The sequence below is a fragment of the Pinus tabuliformis genome, chromosome 7 (genome assembly GCF_031772625.1).
Source record: "Pinus tabuliformis cultivar Carrire ecotype Pingquan chromosome 7, CPIR1, whole genome shotgun sequence".
NCBI lineage: Eukaryota > Viridiplantae > Streptophyta > Pinopsida > Pinales > Pinaceae > Pinus > Pinus tabuliformis.
In genome coordinates, this window is record NC_142293.1 from 575,340,540 (window position 1) to 575,361,590 (window position 21,051).

Genomic DNA, 21,051 nt, shown 5'->3' on the forward strand with positions numbered 1-21,051 from the left:
TTGTCATGCTTTAGGCAGTGATATAGAGTGCCACAGAGATACCTTAATATATGTTTAGCAGATATCTAGTGATCATGTCGGGGCTCCAACTGAAACTAACTAAGAATGTTTATTGCAAAACATATATCTGGCCTAGTATTTACCAGATACATTGGGTAACCCACCAACTATTGATAGGAGATAGGATCCATGAGACTAGAGTCAAAATCCCTTAACTTCTTAAGATTAGTGATCATAGGAGTAGTCATCGGCTTGGAATCCATCATTTCAAATTTCTAGAACAAAATGATGATGTACTTTCCTTACCCTAAATATATCTCCCCATGTCTCCGCCATACTTCCATACCTAGGTAATAGTGCATTAGTATTATATCCTTCATTTCAAATTCAGCTTCCAACATCTTCTTGCATTCTTGAATTCTTCGCTCCACACTTGTGATGAATAGATCATCCACATATAGTAGAATAATGACGGGCTCATCACTATGACCTTGATGTAGAGATTCAGATTAGTGTAACTCTTCATGAACCCAATTCTAAGTATATATGCATCCATCTTTGCATACCATTCCCTAGGTGCTTACTTCAAACCATATAGGGACTTCTTAAGTCTGCAAATATGAGAGCCTGTGTTATTAACTTCAAAACCTTTGGGTTGTTTGATGTACACTTCCTCATCAATGGTCCCACTCAGAAGCCTTCACATCCATTTGATGGATATTCCACCCCATTGTAGCAACCAATGAAACCAACGATCTAATGGTAGTGTACCTTGTTTTAGGTGAAAATGTTTCTTCATAATCAATGCCTTCCTTTTGAGAGAAACCCCTTGCAATGAATATTGATTTATATTTGTCTATACTTCCATAAACTACATGTTTGATCTTATAGATCCATTTAGATGTGACAACCAATTTTTCACTAGGTCTAGGAACGATTTCCCAAAGCCCATTGTTCATGATGGATTGATATTCTTCCTGCATTTCTTTCTTCAAACCTCTTGATGTGCAGCTTCCATGAATGTAGACGGTTCGGCTTCAATCAATTTCGTCATATATGCAGCATAACCTGAATATCTCTTTGGTCTCTTTCTATCCCTGAAGGTTCCTTTTACATCTTCATGTCCTTCAGCATCTTCCAATGTGTCTTTGAACCAATTTGGCCTCTTCCTTGTGGTTGGGATGACCACCGATTGAATAGGCTCACTTGGTCCTTCTTCGAGATTTGTAGTAGATTTTTCACGATGAACTTCTTCTTCTTCAAATATGGTAACTTCTTTGTCATCAGAATCAATGGGAATATCCTTTTATTTCTTGTATGCTTGATTTTCATCAAATATGACATCCCTTCTTACTTCAATATATCTTCCTTCCTTAATGTAGATTCTATAAGCTTTTGAAGAGAGACTATATCCAACAAATATTCCCTTGATACTTGTAGATTCCAACTTATTTCGCTTGTCTTTCAAAACATGGATATATGTTGGACTTCCATAGATTTGGAGGTGATCCACACTCAGCTTATTTCTTGTGAATACTTCTTCAGGTGTTGGATTATCAAGACTATTATGAGGACTTCTATTTGAATGTATATGGTTGCCATCATTGCTTCTCCCCGTAAGAACTTTGGTAGGTCTTGATCAAGGAGCATAGTCCGAATGCCTTCTTCAACTGACCTATTCTTCCTTTCGGCCAATCCATTTTGTTTAGGATAATAGGGAAAAATGAGCTCCCTCTTAATACCTGCTTCCTTACAATATGCAATCAATTCCTTAGAAGTGCATTCCCCACCATTGTCAGACCTTAGAGTTTTTATCTTTCTTTTGGCTAGGGTTTCCACTTCAGCCCTAAACTCCTTGAACTTATCAAATACCTCATCCTTTTGTTAGGAGGTAGATCCATGTCCTTCTAGAATGATCATCAATGAATGTCACATAGTAGAGATGACCTCCAAATGATTTTTCAGACATGGGCCCACACACATCGAAATGGATGAGGTCTAATATAATCTCTTTAGACCTAGTTTCACTATTATGAAATGGATTTCTTGTATGTTTTCCCAAAGAGCATCCCTTGCACACACCTTCATGATCTAACTTCACATTAGGAATCCAATGAACCAGCTGACTAAGAGTAGGGATGACCTTATAATGTAGATGACCATACCTCCTATGCCACAACTCAATGGAACTTATTTCCATATGAACCAAATCTTGAGGAGGTGATGTAATTACCCTATAAAGACTTCCTTCATGAACTCCAATAACCCTACCTTTATCAATGCTAGAGTATTTTCCCCAAACCAATAATTTTCCATCAAAAAAATCAATTTCTTCCCCTTTATCTCCTAAACAAGAAATAGAAAATAAATTCTTTTTCAAACCTGGAACATAGAATAGTGTTGAGGTGTAGCTTCAATCCATTATCCAGCTTCAATGATGTTGATCCCAAGCCTCTAACAGCATAGATTTTGTTGTCACCCAATTCCACTACATGAGAATGTGGCTCCTTTAATAATGTATGAAGTTGTTTACTTTCTTATGTCATGTGTCTCGATGCTCCACTATCAATGATCCATGCATTGTCATAATTAAGAAATCTTGTAAGAGCGCCAAGAATCCTTGACTTTTGACATTGTTGAATAAGTAATAGATGAACTTCTTCATCTATCTTACAGCAGTGTTGATACCCATTCTTATGTAGTTCATCAAAGAGGGATAATCCATGCCAACAAAGTGATCTTCGACTCTTCCTAACCTTAGCTCTGATACCATGTTGGAAAATCAAAGTAGTTATATTAGCATTTTATTCTCCTTTCTTGATATTTACTTGTGAGTGTGTTGGCTTATTTTACTTCCTTATTATCCTTTATTTCATCAATAAATTACCATCTTATGTGTGTATGAAGATCACAAAATAAGAGACACAAGATGTAGGCACTATGCCAGGGAAAACCCCCCCTCGAGGGGAAAACCCAGTCAAGAAAAATCTTCCTTTCAATAGTATTCTTTGAGACTCTTCACCCTAGACAAAGACTAGACCTTCCCTCCACACCAAGTCAACCTCCCAGATCTTTGACTTCCTTCTAACAACTTCGACTAGGTAGTAGCTTCCGACATCAGTGAAACTTGGAGGACTTCGATCTCCCAATATAGGGCATGAAACAGAGAGAGAGAGAGGCACCAAAAGTTCGATTTTCTTCTTCTCCTTAGACTTCCCCAAACTTGCACTTCCTTTGGCTTCCCAGCATCAGGCTTCACACTTCCCTAGCTACTCTTGAGATATCTAACTAGCTTGAGATGTGATGCTCCAAATGACTTCAACTAGCTTGTATTTATAGGCTTCATGTGAGGTTGAATAAGTGTCCTTAGGCCGACTTGATCACTTCTAGGCCGACTTGGTGTGGAGGATACGTAAATCTTATTTCACTCAATAATTAACATTTTTACATGATTCAAAAGCCCAAGAAGGGACTCTTTGAATGTACAATGACTCTATAAATTTAATATTAATCCTAGGAGTCCAAAATGGGGACTTTGACTAATATAATGATGACCCAAGCATGAAACCCATGCTTTAATAAGTCATTGTTACAATAATAAAAATTCTTTTCTTTATTGTTTTGAGAAGTACATTTCATGATGACTCAAATACATTAAATGAAAACCAAACCTAGTTACAATTTCCAACATGTCCCTACCCCTCACTCACTGCTTCAATCTTCGGATCTCTCAGGCAATTGACTGTTGCTACTCAGGAAATCAACCTGCCAAGAAAATCGAATTACTCAAGTGTGTTCTCCATCACCACATCAACCTCCTCTTATAATCCTTTGTTGGAGCACCAATGACCAAGATTAAAACATAATCGATGGCTAGAATCATCTCTGGATCAATCTGTGTGGTTTTCAATATGACTAACCTATTTTCCTCAGTTAATATTGATTAATTAACCTATTTTCCTCAGTTTAGAATTAGGAATGATTAAAAATAAGCTAATAATCTAATTGAGACACTTCTAGGTTGAATTTCCATAAATTATTTATGTGTTATGGAGAAATCCTATATTCCAGCCTCTCCATAAACTTTCAAGACTAGAACACCTTCGTTGCTACAAAAACTAACAAAGAGATGTGTCAAGCCTGAACTTCCATAAATTCAAGTTCAAGAAGAAACCATTCTTTCAAACTTCGATCCCCCTTTCTTCGTTATCCTTCTTTGTGATATTTCATAACAAATCATGTGAATTTCTTGTATACAGATGAGCTCAACTCAACCTCTTTTTATACTATCCAGAGGGGTGTGAATAGATATGTCTTCTTGGGCAGGGACGACTTAGCATCTAGAGGCAATTTTGACCCCAATTCATTTTTGAAAAATCTTTTCCCATACTATAAATAAGCCTTCGAATTTTACCAATACAAATAATAATGAGCATGAAGAACATGCTTAAATAAATAATAATTTGACTTGAGCATGAAACCCATGCTTAAAAAATAAAATTATGTTTTCTTCTTTTTGTTTTTACATAAAATATACACTATAAAAAACAAAGTTCGTCTACTCAGAGGAATGCTCTGATACCAATGTTATATATAAAATTTGTATACTACAATAATCTTTATAATACTTCGAGACAAAGACATCCATTATAGGACAAGTAATTGTATATAAGAATATTTGAATACAAGTGGGATGATTACAAATGAGGGTGAAGACATGCTTATATACCTAGGTAGATACCTCTTCACCAACGGTCATGTCCTTAGGGACATACCTCTTCATTAACTAATTACTAGTTTCATTAATTATCATTTATTATTATTGTTATTTACATTATTTATATTATTTTTCTATAAATTATATTCATAACAGTGTCTTCCTCTTCAAAAACTTTGTCCTCAAATCTTATCACTGACAAGGTGTGTCATCTACTTCTTGTCTTGTATATGTTCGTATATTCTTTGAATTTTTGGAGTTGTCATCTTGGTTGATACAAGATGATAGGATCCTCTGAGTGATAAACAAAATTGTCGCACTGAGAAAGGATCTGCCCACCCTAAGTTAATATTTTGTGGATCTTGCGTAACTGGAAGCTTGTGATGAATTGCTATCAAGAGTGAATTGTATAAACTTTAGTATTATTTGAAACATAAGTTTGTTGTTTATGTTCTGAGTGATATTAATATGTAGATTTATTGAGAAGGTTGCACTTATGATTCAGATGTCGATAAGGAGTTCTTCTGGTTGGAATTTCCCTTATCATGTGTGTGGCGATTTCCTTATTTACTTCAGGTATTGTTGTTGTTGAGTTGGCTATTGTGTCATCAATTAAAATTTCTATTGTTTGAACTGCAACATCTGAATATGATCTCACTTATATTGGTTTCTCATCTTCTTGAGTTGTGATATTGACTAGATCGGTATTTGTTCTTTTATCTTCAACTTGAACTGTTACGATTGGATATTTCAATATTTCTTCTTCGATAGGTTGTTATAACTTGACATTTAGTGACTTCTTGTCACTTTTAAGCTTCTTTATTTGCGTAAAAAGGTTTTGGCTCTGATTCCTTAGGCGTAAAATCTCTTCGCTTTTTGGATTGTTGACTTTATGCTTAGTATCCTCCTCATCTTTTAAACTTTGGATTTGTTCTAATAACCTTTGGCTAAGGTCTTTTAAGTGCATTTTTTCTTCTTTTTTCTTTGATAGACTTTCATTGAGTTTCAATGAACCTTCCTTTTCTTGTTCTAATTTATGTTTCTTAGTTTTACACTTTTTGACTCACGCAAATAGTTTATGATTATGATCTTTCAAGCATGAATTTTCTTCATTTTTGTTAGATATGACTTCTTCAAGCTCCTTTTGCTTCTTTAACATTGTTTTTTATTCTCTTGTAACATCAGTTTTGAAATATCCTTAAATTCCTTTGATGAAGGCATTATCGATTCTGACTTCATTGTCATGTCTTGGAAGGTGGTCATCTTCTTCTTATAAGGAAACATTAAAATATTTTTCTATATGTTTAACATGAACATACCAAATTATTTTAACCACGGTTGAACAAAAATTATGTCAACCTTTGGGTTAAACATAGTTACGACATAGAATTGAGAGACGCATTCATAGTGATCAATTATTACTTGTAAATCATTAATTTCATACTCCTTTCCACCAAAAATATTTTATCTTTTTCTGATGTTTAAATCTATAATTAATAGTTGATTCGTCAAATGAACATTGATATAAAATTTTTCGTCACTTGTGTTAATAACGATATTAATCGCTTTCCCTTGGTTATTCTCTTTTAATATAATTAATCTATAATTTACAATTAAAATATCTTTATAGGAAAATTTTCTTTCCTTCAATTCTGAAATAAACTCTCTTCCTTTTTATCAGTGATTAATTCCATTTTACTTGACCTTAAAGTTTATGGTAAGGTCAAGTTTATGGTAACCATTTCAATTTTTATAATAACACATTGTAAATATTATTTATAATATTTATTTTATTTTCCTTTATAAAAGTAATAATACCCTCTCTTTTTGCAACTTGTACTTTAAAACTTATTGTCCTTTTTAATCAACGTGAGCTCTAAAAAGTAACTTTTTATACCTTTTTGATGTTTTTTCAACTTAAAGTATACCTTCTAATATATTTAGTAAAGCCTACATTTTTTAATAATTACTTCGATAATTCCTTTTATTCCACCATAACCCTATTTTTTATATTTTGAAATTGTATCATTTTTTCACTTTCATATATATTTTTGAAACTTGGAATATATTTTATCAACTTTTTAATTACCTCCACTTCAAAAAAATAACTTCTCGAGTTTCCTTAATAAAGCCACGACCGTTGGTCAGGCTATTGGTGAATATTACTATCTCGTCTGTTCGCACTTTAGTTTGGAATTTGAGGCTCACAAATACAAGTTTAGAGTGGTTGTGTAGATGGTTGTGTGCTAAACAGAAATCGAGACGGTGTATAAGGATGGTGGTGCATCATAACAAACATGCAGTAGCGAAACACAATGTTGTTGGCAATCACGGTAGTAGTCATACTTTTGTCTGACAGATTTGCATCTAGATGGTTGTTTGGGGTGGTGAAACAGGGATGCCAATGGCTCCACCAGATCGACGTGCAGCGGAAGCTTGTGGTGGCAGCTAGATTATCACTGGGTTGCGTGCAATAGAAGGGCAAAGACGTATTTTGGCAATGGTGGCTGCGACAGGGGATCCAGAGCGGTGGCAGTGTAGGAAGAGCACCATGGAATAATATTAATAGGACAACGACGGTGGTCTGTGGTTTGCAGGTACCGCTATTGCGTCGAAAACCAGGTAGTCGTCGGTGGCTACAGCAACGGCTAGTCGTCGGCCTTTGGATTGCGATAAAAAGGCTGCGTTTTTTTGTCTATATAATAAATTAATATAGGTTATAATCTCTTTTTCTTTTTTTCTTTTTTTTTATATTTTTTTAATATTATATTTTTATGATTTTTTTAATATTTTTTATATAAATTTTTTTGAATTTTTTTTAATAATATTTTTTTTTGAATATATATAGAGATATATTTCCTTTAAAAATGGCCAAAGACCTTTAACTAAATCAGCAAACGGAGAAACTCCAAAAACTTTTATAACAAAACCTTTTCAATTTCACAGAAATAAAGTTGACGCAAGGTTAATGGCCAAAGGTTGGATCAGGTTGACTTTGTGCAATGATTGAGTGGACAAAGGATCGAATAGCTTTCATACCACTGTAACGAACAAAGTTCATCTACTCATAGGAATGCTCAGATACCAAGGTTACGAACAAGCTCATATACTGCGATAATCTTCAAAATACTTTGAAGACAAAGACACCCATTGTAGGACAAGTATTGTATATAAGAATATTTGAATACAAGTGAGATGATTACAAATGAGGGTAAGAGTCTGCTTATATACCTAGGTAGATACTTCTTCACCAACGATCATATCCTTAGGGACATACCTCTTCATTAACTACTTACTAGTTTAATTAGTCATTATTTGTTATTATTATTATTGTTTACATTATTTGTATTATTTTTCTATAAATTATATTCATAACATACAATGCCATAAGTACAAAGATAATTATGAAGGTCAAACCTAGTTACATTTTCCAACATAATTGATAAGCATCATCAAGCATCAACGTCATAACCAACATTGCCAATTACAAAATAGGAAGGCCTTGACTTACAAGGTCTAATTCTCCACTAAAGTAGAGCACAGTGTTGGGAGGCATACATTTGGACACCACCACCGCCGCCTCTCAAGGCACATACCCATCCAGATGTGCACTAGTTATGTCCTTACAGGACTATTCTTGTCTTGGATTCCCAATCCTCAAAGGATATCAATCCTCTTCGACTACTCTTATCTTGGATATCGTGCCCTATCCTCAAAGAGTATCGGTCCTCATAACTACTCTTATCTTGAATTCCCAATCCTCAAGGAGTATCGGTCTCAAATGCTTATCCAATCCTCCATTCTCTCTAACAGTTCATTCACTAGACTCACAGTTGTTAGTCCTGGCCTAGTCCATGACACATGAAGAATGCGATGTCCTCCATCACTCCCTCTCAACTAGAGAGGAGATCCTTACCCCCTCTCAACCAAGGAGACATAACCATAAGCTTCAACTTGTCTCACTCATCGGCTCCTTATTCTTTCGTGGAGATATTAGTAGTAGCTTGTAGGGCTTCTAGATATTTGTAGGGCTTTTCGGCTCCTAATAGCATCAAATCATATAAAAAATCGACCTTCTTGGATCTTAACAATTATCATGTAACTTTGTCATCAAATGGTTAATATATCATCTTCAAGGAGCCAAACTTCCTCACATTTGCTAGCACATGCCTTTTATCCTTCATAACAGAGTTTTCCTTCATATTCTTCAATAAGTCATATCAATTTTCCAAATATCAATTCTACCCCCATGCTCTTCCAAGCCATCATCAGTGTTGTCCACCCAATCCATGTGCTCCCAAATCAAATCAAACAGTTGCCAATACAATATCATCAATAAAGTTAACTTGATTGTTATCTTCATAGCCTCTTCACATACTTTTGTAATATATATTTTTAGTGAGTCAAAACATATTCCGAGCAAACACATCATTGGAGTTGCCAAATCAAATGTCGAATTTTGTTTCTTACTCCCTCTGAGGTCAAAATTCCTTTGCATGTTTTTTCTAATAGAGTTCTACTTCATGTTCTTCAGTTTCCAATCTTAGATCAATCATCATCTCTTTCGGTCACAAACTTATCTAGGATTTATATCAAGCTTCAATTAGTATCATGTCCATCGAGGTCTTTACAGCTCCTTTCCATCCGAGGTAAGTGAACTTCTTCCCCTTTAATCGACTTTATTGATGCAAACTTCAAACTATTGCCTTCTTCTACATATTCATGCTGTGTCATGTTCTCCAATTTCTTCTTTCTTCTATCCAAGCTTTAGATAAATCTTGTCTTGACCCAATTTTTATTAGAAGACCATGAAAGAAAGAAAAAAAAGGACAAGGCACAAAGATAATAAACAAAGAGATATAAATTACTTATCTTTTGAGAAGGATTAGCTCCCTCTTAATCTTAGACATGTTCACCAACCTTGTACTCACATTAAACATCAAGGGTTAGATATATTCTTAACAATGGACAAGATTAGTTTTGCTTCTAGGGTTCACAAACCCTAAATGTCAAAAGTCTTCAAGACCTTACAAACTGCAAGTTCTACAAACCCGATAGTCTTAGAGTCTTCAAGGTATGATATGCAAAAATATCAGTGGCAAAACCCTAGAGACATTATTTCATTTCTCAAACTCAAGACCTAGCCTGTAACGAAATACTTGGAGTACTACCATATCAACAATGTCTTATATGGAAATCTCTCTTATCTATATCTATGGAGGCCCTTATGTTATCTAACAAATGATCATCATCACAGTGAATTAAATGCACATAAAATAGTACATACCTCTACATCCTTACCTTACCTTTTTCTTTGCAAAGATTTAGTCCTTTGTCTTGGTTCCATCAATTGACATGTATTGACTTCATTCAAGACTACTTATGCAGAAATGAGCTTCATCAATCTTCAAATATAATTCTTCGATAGTTCACAAAGTCTCATTCCATTTGTGCCTCAGAGATGTCCTCCAAGTATTTCAAATTCTAGTGATAATTTTGGTTTCTTTCACAAAGATTTGGTTCCTTCTAAACAGGTCGGCTTCATGGTGTCATTTGTTCTTCTATTGTATATGCTTCACATATTTGTACTTCAGAGATGGACTTCATATTACAACCAATGATATAACATTATTGTATATGCTTCACATATTTGTACTTCAAAGATGGACTTCATATTACGACCAACGATATAAAATTGTTGTTGATAAGTCTGAGATGGACTTCATAATATGACCAATGATATAACATTGTTGTTGATAAGTCTGCTTCTCAACGTCTCCTTTAGAGATGATTTATTATATTATTTCTCTAAAGTTTGGTTGTATGTATGTCAATATTCCTTGTTTGTGCTTCAAATTTTTTCTCAGAATACTACAAATTCCTTGATCACGGTCCTCGCAGTAATTCGGCCCAAATTCCATTGAATATTTCGGTTATTTTAAATACCATATATCTTAGTCTTACAGTCTTGTAGCATGAAGCTAGTCACAGATGAGACTTTCCTTGTATGTCTACCTATATATGCTTTCAAAAATGATTCATTATATGGCAAGGTAACATGTCTTAGTATTCGTTTTACGTATATAAGGCTTGTTTATTCATAAAGTCTTGCACATCTTGGATCACAAAGTATTTTAGACTAATTGCCCCTCAAGGGCTCAATTCAAATCTTCATATAGTACTTCATTTTGGATATCTCCATTAAATTTGATCTAGTAGTCCATTAGCGAAGAAGAGAGACCATATAGTCACAGAGATTTATATGTCATGATGTCACGAAGATTTTGTATAATGCCATAAAGGAATCGAGTGCCATCATAGAAGATTTGGTTTGGTTATAGGTTCAGTTTTCCATTTCTTGAGAATATAATGTCCACATGTTTCATTGAACTTGTCATATAAACTTTGATACAAAACTTACATTCTACTTCAGTTATTATCCTCGTTTACTCAAAAAAATATAGATCCTTTTGTATATATGATTCTCAAGAGCGATCTTGAATAGAGGTTGTCAACTACATTGTGTATTCTTCATTTTCCTTCATAAATCACATTGTAAATAGTAGGAGGCTTCAGATATCTCACGAAGGGTTTGGATCCTTTCTTAAGTATAAACAATTCGGATCTTCACAAGCTACGAGTTTTATCTGAGGTTCAAATCTATCTAGGATCACCATAGTGTTTTTGCATGACATAATAATAAGGGGACTTTGCATCATATCTTTCATAGAGTTATAAAGCCATACTTCAGATCTTACATGTCTCAGGTGATTCACTGTATTTTTCTTTAGGATGCTTCAACTTTTATCTTCAATACAAATAGATATCATAGGTCAATACAGAACTTATCATACCCTTTTCTTGACCTCAAAATCCAAACAGAGAGCATATCTAGGACTGATTTGTCAATCTAAGTTTCGGTCCTCCTTGGATGACTTTGAATCTTAGACATGATGATGATCTTCTTTAAAGGGAGAGAAGATTGCTTCAGAAATATTTTTCAAGTAAAAAGCCAACAATTTGTGACCTTCAAAACTGACCTTCCTTCACCTTAGCTCTTATACAATGTTGAGAAACCAATATGCTAGCAATTAGGGTTGATATCTCTTTATTTCATAATTGCTTGTGAATGTTGTTGACTTCTTATTAATCTTTATTATGTTATTTTCATCAAAAAATTACCAGAACATAAACCAAGAAGATCACAAAAAGACAATAAACACAAGATATAAGCTCCAAGCCAAGGCAAAACCCCATAAAGGGGAAAACCCAACCAACCTCACTTCTTATAGAATCAAATCAAAGTGATAAATACAAGACCCAAGAATTCAAACTCCAAAATGTCAAGTCAAGCCCTCCAAACTTTGCATCGTCATGGTAGAATCCATTAATCTCAGTCACAAAAGATAACATCAATCTTAGCTTCATATGCCAAAAGGAACGTGCTTTCATCATCTCCTAGAAAAACTTACATCATCTCAGATCATTTTCCACACGAAACTCGCATCATCTCCCATATAAAAACTCGCATCATCTCCCACAGAAAAACTCGCGTCACTTTGCAAATGGATAACCTCAAGAACTTGCACTTCTTTATAAGAATATAACCTTTGAAATTTGCATCTCTTTTCCTCTAATTTTTTTCCATAGAAAATCATTGAATTACTTGTCATTTGATGGAGGATGTATGCCAATATATAGTAGTTCTCACATGCGAAAAGACACATCTTTTGAGCGAGTCGACTTGTCATCCAGGACGGCCAACTTGGCTTCTTGAGGTGAATTGATCCACATTACAAATTCAAAAAAAAAAAAAAAAACTTTACAAGAAGTCCAAATATGACTTTGAATCTTTGACTCAATAAATCTTAGAAGCATGAAGAACATGCTTAAATAATGAAATAATAATAATAAAATTTATTTTGTTTTTTACATAATGATACAAGTACAATGATGATTATGAACACTGAACCTAGTTACACTTTTGAATAGGAGTTTCAACCAATAAGCCCTTGAGCTAATCACTAATAGCTCAGCGGATAGTGCCACAACACTAAAGGTATTTTAATGGAAATCCAATTTATGACACTAATGAGGACTCTTATAAGAATATGCTGGGAGGATTCTTATGATCACTTCCAGCCATACATATGTAGGATCGGGACTTTGAGCCTATGTTGTGCCTATGTTGCACGAAACGACTAGGAACCCACCATTTCAAGTTGTACCAGTACCCGATGTTGAATTTTTGTAGCTATGATTAGTCTTCATAATTTGTATTTTAGCCCTTGAAATGTATAATGTAATTGTAAGAGATGTTCTTCATGTCATTTTCATTGATTAACCCTTGAAAGAATTATTATAAGACATGTTTTTCATGTCGGATTTAAAAGAGAAAATTTCGAAATTTTAATTTTGAATTTTAGGCTCCAAAATAGTCAAGTCGACCCTTCTTCAAGTCAGGCCCCGGTGAGAGAGACACCCATTTGGACAGGCGGACCACTATGTAAAGAGAATTTGACCTCCTCCTCAAGGCACCATTCGACCACACACAAGGCAAGATAGTTTCTGGGGATCCAAGCGAAGGAGAAGAAGGACAAAGAAGGACAAGAAGGACGAATTCATATCTAGCATTCTCTCTCTCTCTCTCTCTCTCTCTGTGTCTCTCGACCTCGCACGTGTAAATTTCTACACAGCATACTTTGCAAATTCCAAAATTCAGTCGAGGCAGATTAGACAGGGCTAATGTTGAAAGGAAAAATTTTGACTTGACTAGAGGGTTGCTTGACCAAGTTTGACCATAACATTGTTGGTCAGTTTGACCTCATAGTTGACTAGTTGCATTAGATGTATCTCTTGTTGAACTGAAGAATTTATCTAATGAAAAGTTCATTGGGTTTTTCCTCCAAGAGGGTTTTCCTAGGGTAAATCTTGAGTTCTCTTTGTGCATTGTGATCTCTATTGTCCTTATGGTTTTATGGTTGAATTTTTGAAGTGTAATTGCTTGATGATAAACTGAAGTTGTTAAAAGAAGATCTACATCATTTGAAGTAATTATTAGTATTTCATAATTTTTTGTTAGTATCTATTGCACTTGAAAAATCAACACCTGAAACACTGAAACACGGTTGAGACACAGGCATCATTAAATCATCTATGAGAGTTAATATAGACTTGATCTTCTTTCTAAATTGTCGTATATGGGTATTATTCCTTTTTTTCTTGCAAGATAATGTGTTATTCACTTATTTATATTATATATATAGATATAGATATAGATATAGATATATATATATATGATGTTTCCGCTGACGTTTCCATCTTTGGAATGTGACGTTTCTAAACGTAACATTTTAGAAACTATGAAACGTTTTGGTGTTTTGTGCAACATAGTTTTGGGAAATATGAAGACGAACTATTCACAGTTTTTTTTCAACCATCAAAGGATGACTTAGTATCTCCCTCCTATGGTGATCTCCAATTGTCATCCTCAACTTGTCCCTGAGGACAGATTTAAGAGTTGTATGTTTTTTTGGTGAAATGACCATGGAACGAGAGTATTTTCAACTAACAATTTTCTATACAGTTTTCACGCTGAACGAAAGGATGCAACAAACTTTGAAATTTAAAAAAAAAAACAAACAAACAAAATCTTTCGCCTATGTCTCCATCCTTCCCTTTTCATTTTTTCTTTGGTTGAAAAATTTTAAAACTCTTTCTAGGTTCTTGATGATTCCTTTTCAATGATTTGCAGATTATGTCGAGGGAAGTCAAAGAGGTCATATTGATCACCTTTCTAAGATGTTAGGGTTGCATCGTGATAATCTTGCTTGTAGCAAGGGTGAACCACTATTGTTTTATTTTAACCCTACCATAACCCACCCTTATGGCTTTGATCCTATCCTTGAGCATTGTGAGATGATGATTTCAAATTGTGATCACTTTATCTTGACATTTCCTTGTTTTATCTCATGGCCAAGCATAAGTGAAGGATGTTTGAATTTAACATGATACTATGTTGGCTTCATTGGTTATATGACTATACTTAGCCCTTGATTGTAACATGTTAGAGTAAGTAGCAGTAGGATTGAGTGTCTTGCATTTTGATTTTGCATCCTTCCTTGTTTTCTATCATGCTAATTTTCTTGCACAATTAGTCACCATTTCATTTCATTTTTTATACTTTCAATTGAAATCTTGATCATCCTCATTCCAAGGTGACAACTAGCACCTTGCCCCTTTCATCAGCAATAGTTTCTTTAGAGTGATACAGGTTACAAGTTTGTGAGCATCAGGGATTGTTGGATTCTCATGCACTCTTCGTTCGAGCACATGGATCATGCACTCTAAGATGAGCACGTCCCCAAGTTGGAGTCAATTGTTACCAACCCATATGTCTGGGAAACCTTCGGAAAAAAAATTCCTCCTATGATGCAATTCGCTGGCTAGCAACCCTATCATGATCCATAGATAGCAAGCATCAAATGCATGTCATCCATTCTTCACCTAATGTTTTATTTCATCTAGCCTACTAATCTGATAAAGATGGTTCGAGTATTATGATTAACCGTTTTTGTATCCAAGTACTTTCATTTAATAATTAAGGGCATTCTAGTATGGATCACAAGTTAAATTGGATGAGAGATCGTACACTTATTCTCATGCTTCAACTTGGTGGTCATCACTTGCCCTAATCCAGTGTGATCGTACACTTGTTCCCATGCTTCACCTTGGTGGTTATCACTTGCCTCTAGTCCAGTTTCACCTTCCTTGAGGCCTTCTTTCAATTTAATGAGGGGCACAAATAGGAGGCTCTAACAATGGTAGTGCTCCATGATTACCATACTTAACATTTTTCATTGTTCCCTTGAATGTTATTCTATCTTTTGATTGGTTATTGTTATTTGCTCATGCTAGTTCACTATTGACCTTATCCTATGAATGGGTTGTAAATCCCTGAGGCTGATGAAACTGAAAGAAAAGAAAGAGCATGAGCCAAATGTTAAAATGCAAAATAATGGCAAGGGGTGTAAAGAAAGAAAAAAATAAAATACAGCCTAAATTATATCCCCTCTTATATTGCCACTCATCCCTGAGAGTATCCATGCATATCACACATGTCAAAGTAAAAGGAACTCTTTATGAACATCCCAACCCTAATGAAATGATAAAATACCCATCACAAAAAGGTGTTATTTCATTATTACATGATAGATTAATGAAACTTGTTAAACAAGCTATCTAAAGAAAGGAAAAGGCAAATATGGGGGTTTGGAAAAACAAAGGCAAGGAAAGTACCTCATGCATTGTTAAGTGCTCCCTCTATAAAGGTGCTCATGGACATATAGGTTAATATAAGCTAGCATAAGATTATGACTCCATTCATGAAGTAAACCCCAAATCATAACACCTTTCACACATATTTTCTCAAAGGGTCAACCTAAGAACTATTCCTCCCCTTAAGTTTGGAAGCACCTAATAGTGCCTTGTGATAACCCTCCCATACCTAAGCAAGGTAACTTGTTTACAAATCATAAGCCAGGGAGACATTTGAAAATAATCCTTCTGTAAAGTACTTTGATGCCCTTTAACATTGAATATGGCCCACTATGATACTCTTATGGTTCTTGCACCCATGATGTTTATCTCACTTGATTTTGTGAATGTGTTAGATCTTCGATCTCAAGTACAGTTTCCATCCCTCAAGGGATTATATGATGCTTCTCTGGCACTTCACCGAAGATGTCCAACTTCATTTGATAATTACACAAAGTAGTTTGATAAAAGACGTTGTACACTGTTGATTTGGGGTAGCATCGAATGTGATCTTAGCCTCAAATTTTGCAGGGAGGCTTGGGCACATGTATTCCAAAGAACCCAGAAAGCATTCTGGGAAATTCCACTCATAAGTGATTTTATTAAAATAATTAATATTTTTAATGGAGTTCCTAAGTCTAAACTTAGGAAAATTAAAATATTAATGGGTATTAATCTAATCATGGGTAAAACTTGTTATGAAACCAGCTCACAAAAAGATAGAAAAGATAGATCAACGCCTTAGAATTCAGCCTCTTCGAGAGGGCAACCTCTTTTACATTAGACAAATGACAAGACCTCATTTCTATATATAGGAGTCTAAGGGGTCATAATATAATCATAACCGACATAACAATAATAATGTAAGGGCACAATCATAACAATAGTGGGGTTCTATGGGGTACAATAGTAACAATATGGGGAATACATGGGTACAACAATATAATAAGGGGGTTGTACTAATAACAATAAAGGGTTACACTAGTAGTATAGGGGTCTAACATGCCCATCTCCTTCAAAAAGTGTTGTCCTCAACGCTTGAGTAGTTCTTGATGCTTCTGTATAAAATTATTGTCCTCCCATGTGGAATCTTCAGCAGGTAAGTTCTTCCACTTGATGAGATACTCTGAAATTGATCGATTCCGTAATTGTTGGGTTCTTGTTTTTGTGACTGCTCCAGGTTCCAATATGATTTTTCCTTCCTCTTCAAGTTCTCACAATATCGTTTGAATTGGGATCTTCTGCAACTTTTGAATGAGTGGCCACACTTCTTCGTCATTCTTCCATTCATCCCTTGCTTCGTTTATCCAATCTGGTTGGATAATAGAAATAGCACAAAACAATGCTTCCACATCCTCATCCTTTCTTGAGAGTGCATCTGCAACAAAATTTTGCTTCCCTTTTCTATAGATGATGTCAAAGTCATAACCCAACATATTTGTGACCCATTTTTCTGTTCTTCTAAAAATAAAATTTGTTCTAAAAAGTATTTAAGACTATCATGATTCATTTTTACCTTGAAGTGTCTTCCCATTGGGTAAGGTCGTCATTTCTTAAGTGCATGTAGTATTGCCAACATTCCTTCTCATAAATAGCTTGCTTTAGATGTGGCCGTAAAAATACCCAATCACCTACATCAAAACATTTTTCACTGCGATGTTGATATACCTTTTGTTTCATTCGATTCTACACCAAAGTGGCGTTATCCTACCAAGGAATATTTCTCAATTACTGAGCAGCAGAGGAGCAGCAGCTTACTAGCTCCATCAGGGAGTGCGTAAGCCAGCCTAGGAGTTACATAGTAGGGAGAAAGAGGGAGTTGTTCGACATTTTCAGAGGATATAGCAACCATTAGCTTGAAGGATCATGATAGGTTGGACGGGGCTTCCAACTACGTCATCTGGAAGGCTAGAATGTCCTTCATTTTAGATGAGCACACCCTCAAGACATATGTTGATAGTGTGGTAGTTGTCCCTGTAGATGCAGATCCGTTGAAGAAGTACAGAACTGAGATGGAAAAGGCCAAGAGGATGATCCTGGATGGAGTCAAAGATCACGTGGTGTGCCACATTGCTATCAAACGGACTGCTAAGGAGATGTGAGATGCCTTGGCCACATTGTATTAGGGATCTTCCGAGCAGTGGAAGATGTATTTAGAGCAGAAGTTGAGATTTGCACAAATGCATAAGGGAGAACGTGTGGATCCATTCCTCACGAAGCTGAAGGAGACCCGTGATGAGTTTTCCGCTGCAGGGCATACACCTCAGGATTCGGAGTTAGTGAGACTAGCTCTAAATTTCGTCTCGAATGAATGGCAAGTCTTTGTCTAAAGTATCATAGGCAAAGCAGCATTTCCAAATTGGGATGAGATGTGGGCAGCTATAAAACAAGAAGACATGAAGAGAGCCCTGATCAAGGTCAAACTTGACGGAAGCATCAGCAACAGTGGGTCGAAGCCCAAAGTAGAGGAAGAGGATAACACAGCCCTTGTATCGAAGGGATAACAGGGGCAACAGAGACGAAAGAAGAATGTCTCAAGGTGAAATGTTTCAGATGTGGCGAGATGGGCCACTATGCATCCCAATGTCCATTGGAGAAAAAGAACAAGGATGAGAAGCATGATCCTAAGGTTGCAGCCGCAAAGATTGAACAAGAGGAGGAGTTCACCAAGATACCTCTAGGAGGGAGGTGGGTTGATATAGAACTGTAGTTCGATAGAGCTACAGATGGGCAGAATCCTTGAGAATCACACCTCTTGGATCATCACCTTACTGCGGGAGCCCATGATCATTAGTAGCGGGATGGAGTTTGCAGTTGGTGCCATTGAGTGTTGATTCGACAGATGCAGTGGTTAGTAGCACCAAAACGTGAGCAGAGAGGCAGCAATGCGTGGAGGCACAGTGCAGAGTGAAGCATAAAAATTGTTACTGAAGCATGAAAATGGATAGCTTAACGACTTGAATGAAAAAATACACAAGAGGTATTTAAAAATAATAATTTATATATATATATATATATAAATGTGTAAGTGATGGATGTTACAATGAAGACCTGCTTATATATACCTAAGCAGGTGTCCTTTTGTCACTGGACATGTCTTTTCACTTAACTTAATGACTATTTAACATAAGCAATATTTGATTATTTAATATTGATATTTATTTTATTTATTTACTTATTATGAATTATATGCATAACATAGCCCCTTCCTTCAGAAGCTTTGTCCTCAAAGCTGTATTGTTGGCAGCTTCCTTCACCTTAACCTCAAATAATTGTCTTCATCTGGCTCACGTCATTTTTAATAATTGGTCACTGGTACCTCTGTTTGTGTAAGTCACAATGTCTTGAATCAAGGTTTATCGTTTTTTCTTTCTTTCTTTTTTTAAATAACTCTAAAAAAAAATATTATATATATATATATATATATATATTTCATAGCTCTAAAATATATATATATTTCTTTTTTTATTATATTAATTTAATTATTTATAATTCAATTTTATACGTTACTATATAATTATATCATATGTTGTTAGATGTCACGCATTTTTGAGTGGGTCACGTTGTTTTACGGTGGGCTTGACTGAAGTTGTTTAACGAAGGGCATGTTATGGTGTGAAGTGTTATAACAGAGGGATGCAAACAGTGGCAACGTGCCGACAGTGACGGATACAGCGAACAGCTGACAACTCGGGCGGTCTTTTGGAGAACGAACACAATGGGGATTAAAGGACAGAGACAGGGATGTCATTGTTGGAATAGCGGCCCGCCTGCAGCAGTTTGGTGTGTATGCAAACATTACACATTGCTTGGCAGAAACATCCGCCGAAGAACCACCTGAAGATCCTCTTGGAACTCAAGATGTTTCCCATGGATTTGAAGTAACCTGGAATGATGAGCCTTCTGTAGTGCTTCCCATCCCCAACTCTTGAGCTCCGCTCTGACGCAATTTCGCCATGGTTGTGGTGTCAAAGGGAGGACGATAACCCTCCAAAACCCTAAACCCTCCAGTTGACAGCATGTTTCCCATAACAGTTTTTATGCTTCAGTGGTATCAATGTTACAATGAGGACCTGCTTATAAATACCTAAGCAGGTGTCCTTTCGTGATTGGGCATGTCTTTTAGACATGCCTTTTCACTTAACTTAATGACTATTTAACATAATCAATATTTGATTATTTAATATTGATATGTATTTTATTTATTTACTTGTTATGAATTACAGTCATAACACAGAGTTTTAGCAGCGCAGTGGCCTCAGAGGACAGCGTAGGACTAGCAGCGATCAGGATTTCAGCATCGAGGTGTATCCACTAGATACTTGTCCAGCTTTGGGTGTTTTCAGTGGCTTCTCTTAGCAACTAAGTTGCAGTACACAGTGTTAGTGCTAGCAGCATAGTAGATGCAGCGTTTGAGAAGGAGTTGTAGCATTTCATAGCTCTAAAATATATATATATATATATATAGCGTTTGAGAAGGAGTTGTAGCATTTCATAGCTCTAAAATATATATATATATATATATATATATTTAATTATTTATAATTCAATTTTATACGTTACTATATAATTATATCATATGTTGTTAGATGTCACACCTTTTTGAGTGGGTCACGTTGTTTTACGGCGGGCTTCACTGAAGTTGTTTAACGAAGGGCATGTTATGGTGTGAAGTGTTATAACAGAGGGACGCAGACAGTGGCAACGTGCCGACAGTGACAGATACAGCGAACAACTGACAACTCGGGCGGTCTTTTGGAGAACGAACACAATGAGGATTGAAGGACAGAGACAGGGATGTCGTTGTCGGAATAGCGGCCAGCCTGTAGCGGTTTGGTGTGTATGCGGACATTGCACACTGCTTGGCAAAAACATCCGCTAAAGAACCACCTGAAGATCCCCCTGGAACTCAGGATGAGTCCCATGGATTTGAAGTAACCTGGAATGATGAGCCTTCTGTAGTGCTTCCCATCCCCAACTCTTGAGCTCTGCTCTGACGTAATTTCGCCACGACTGTG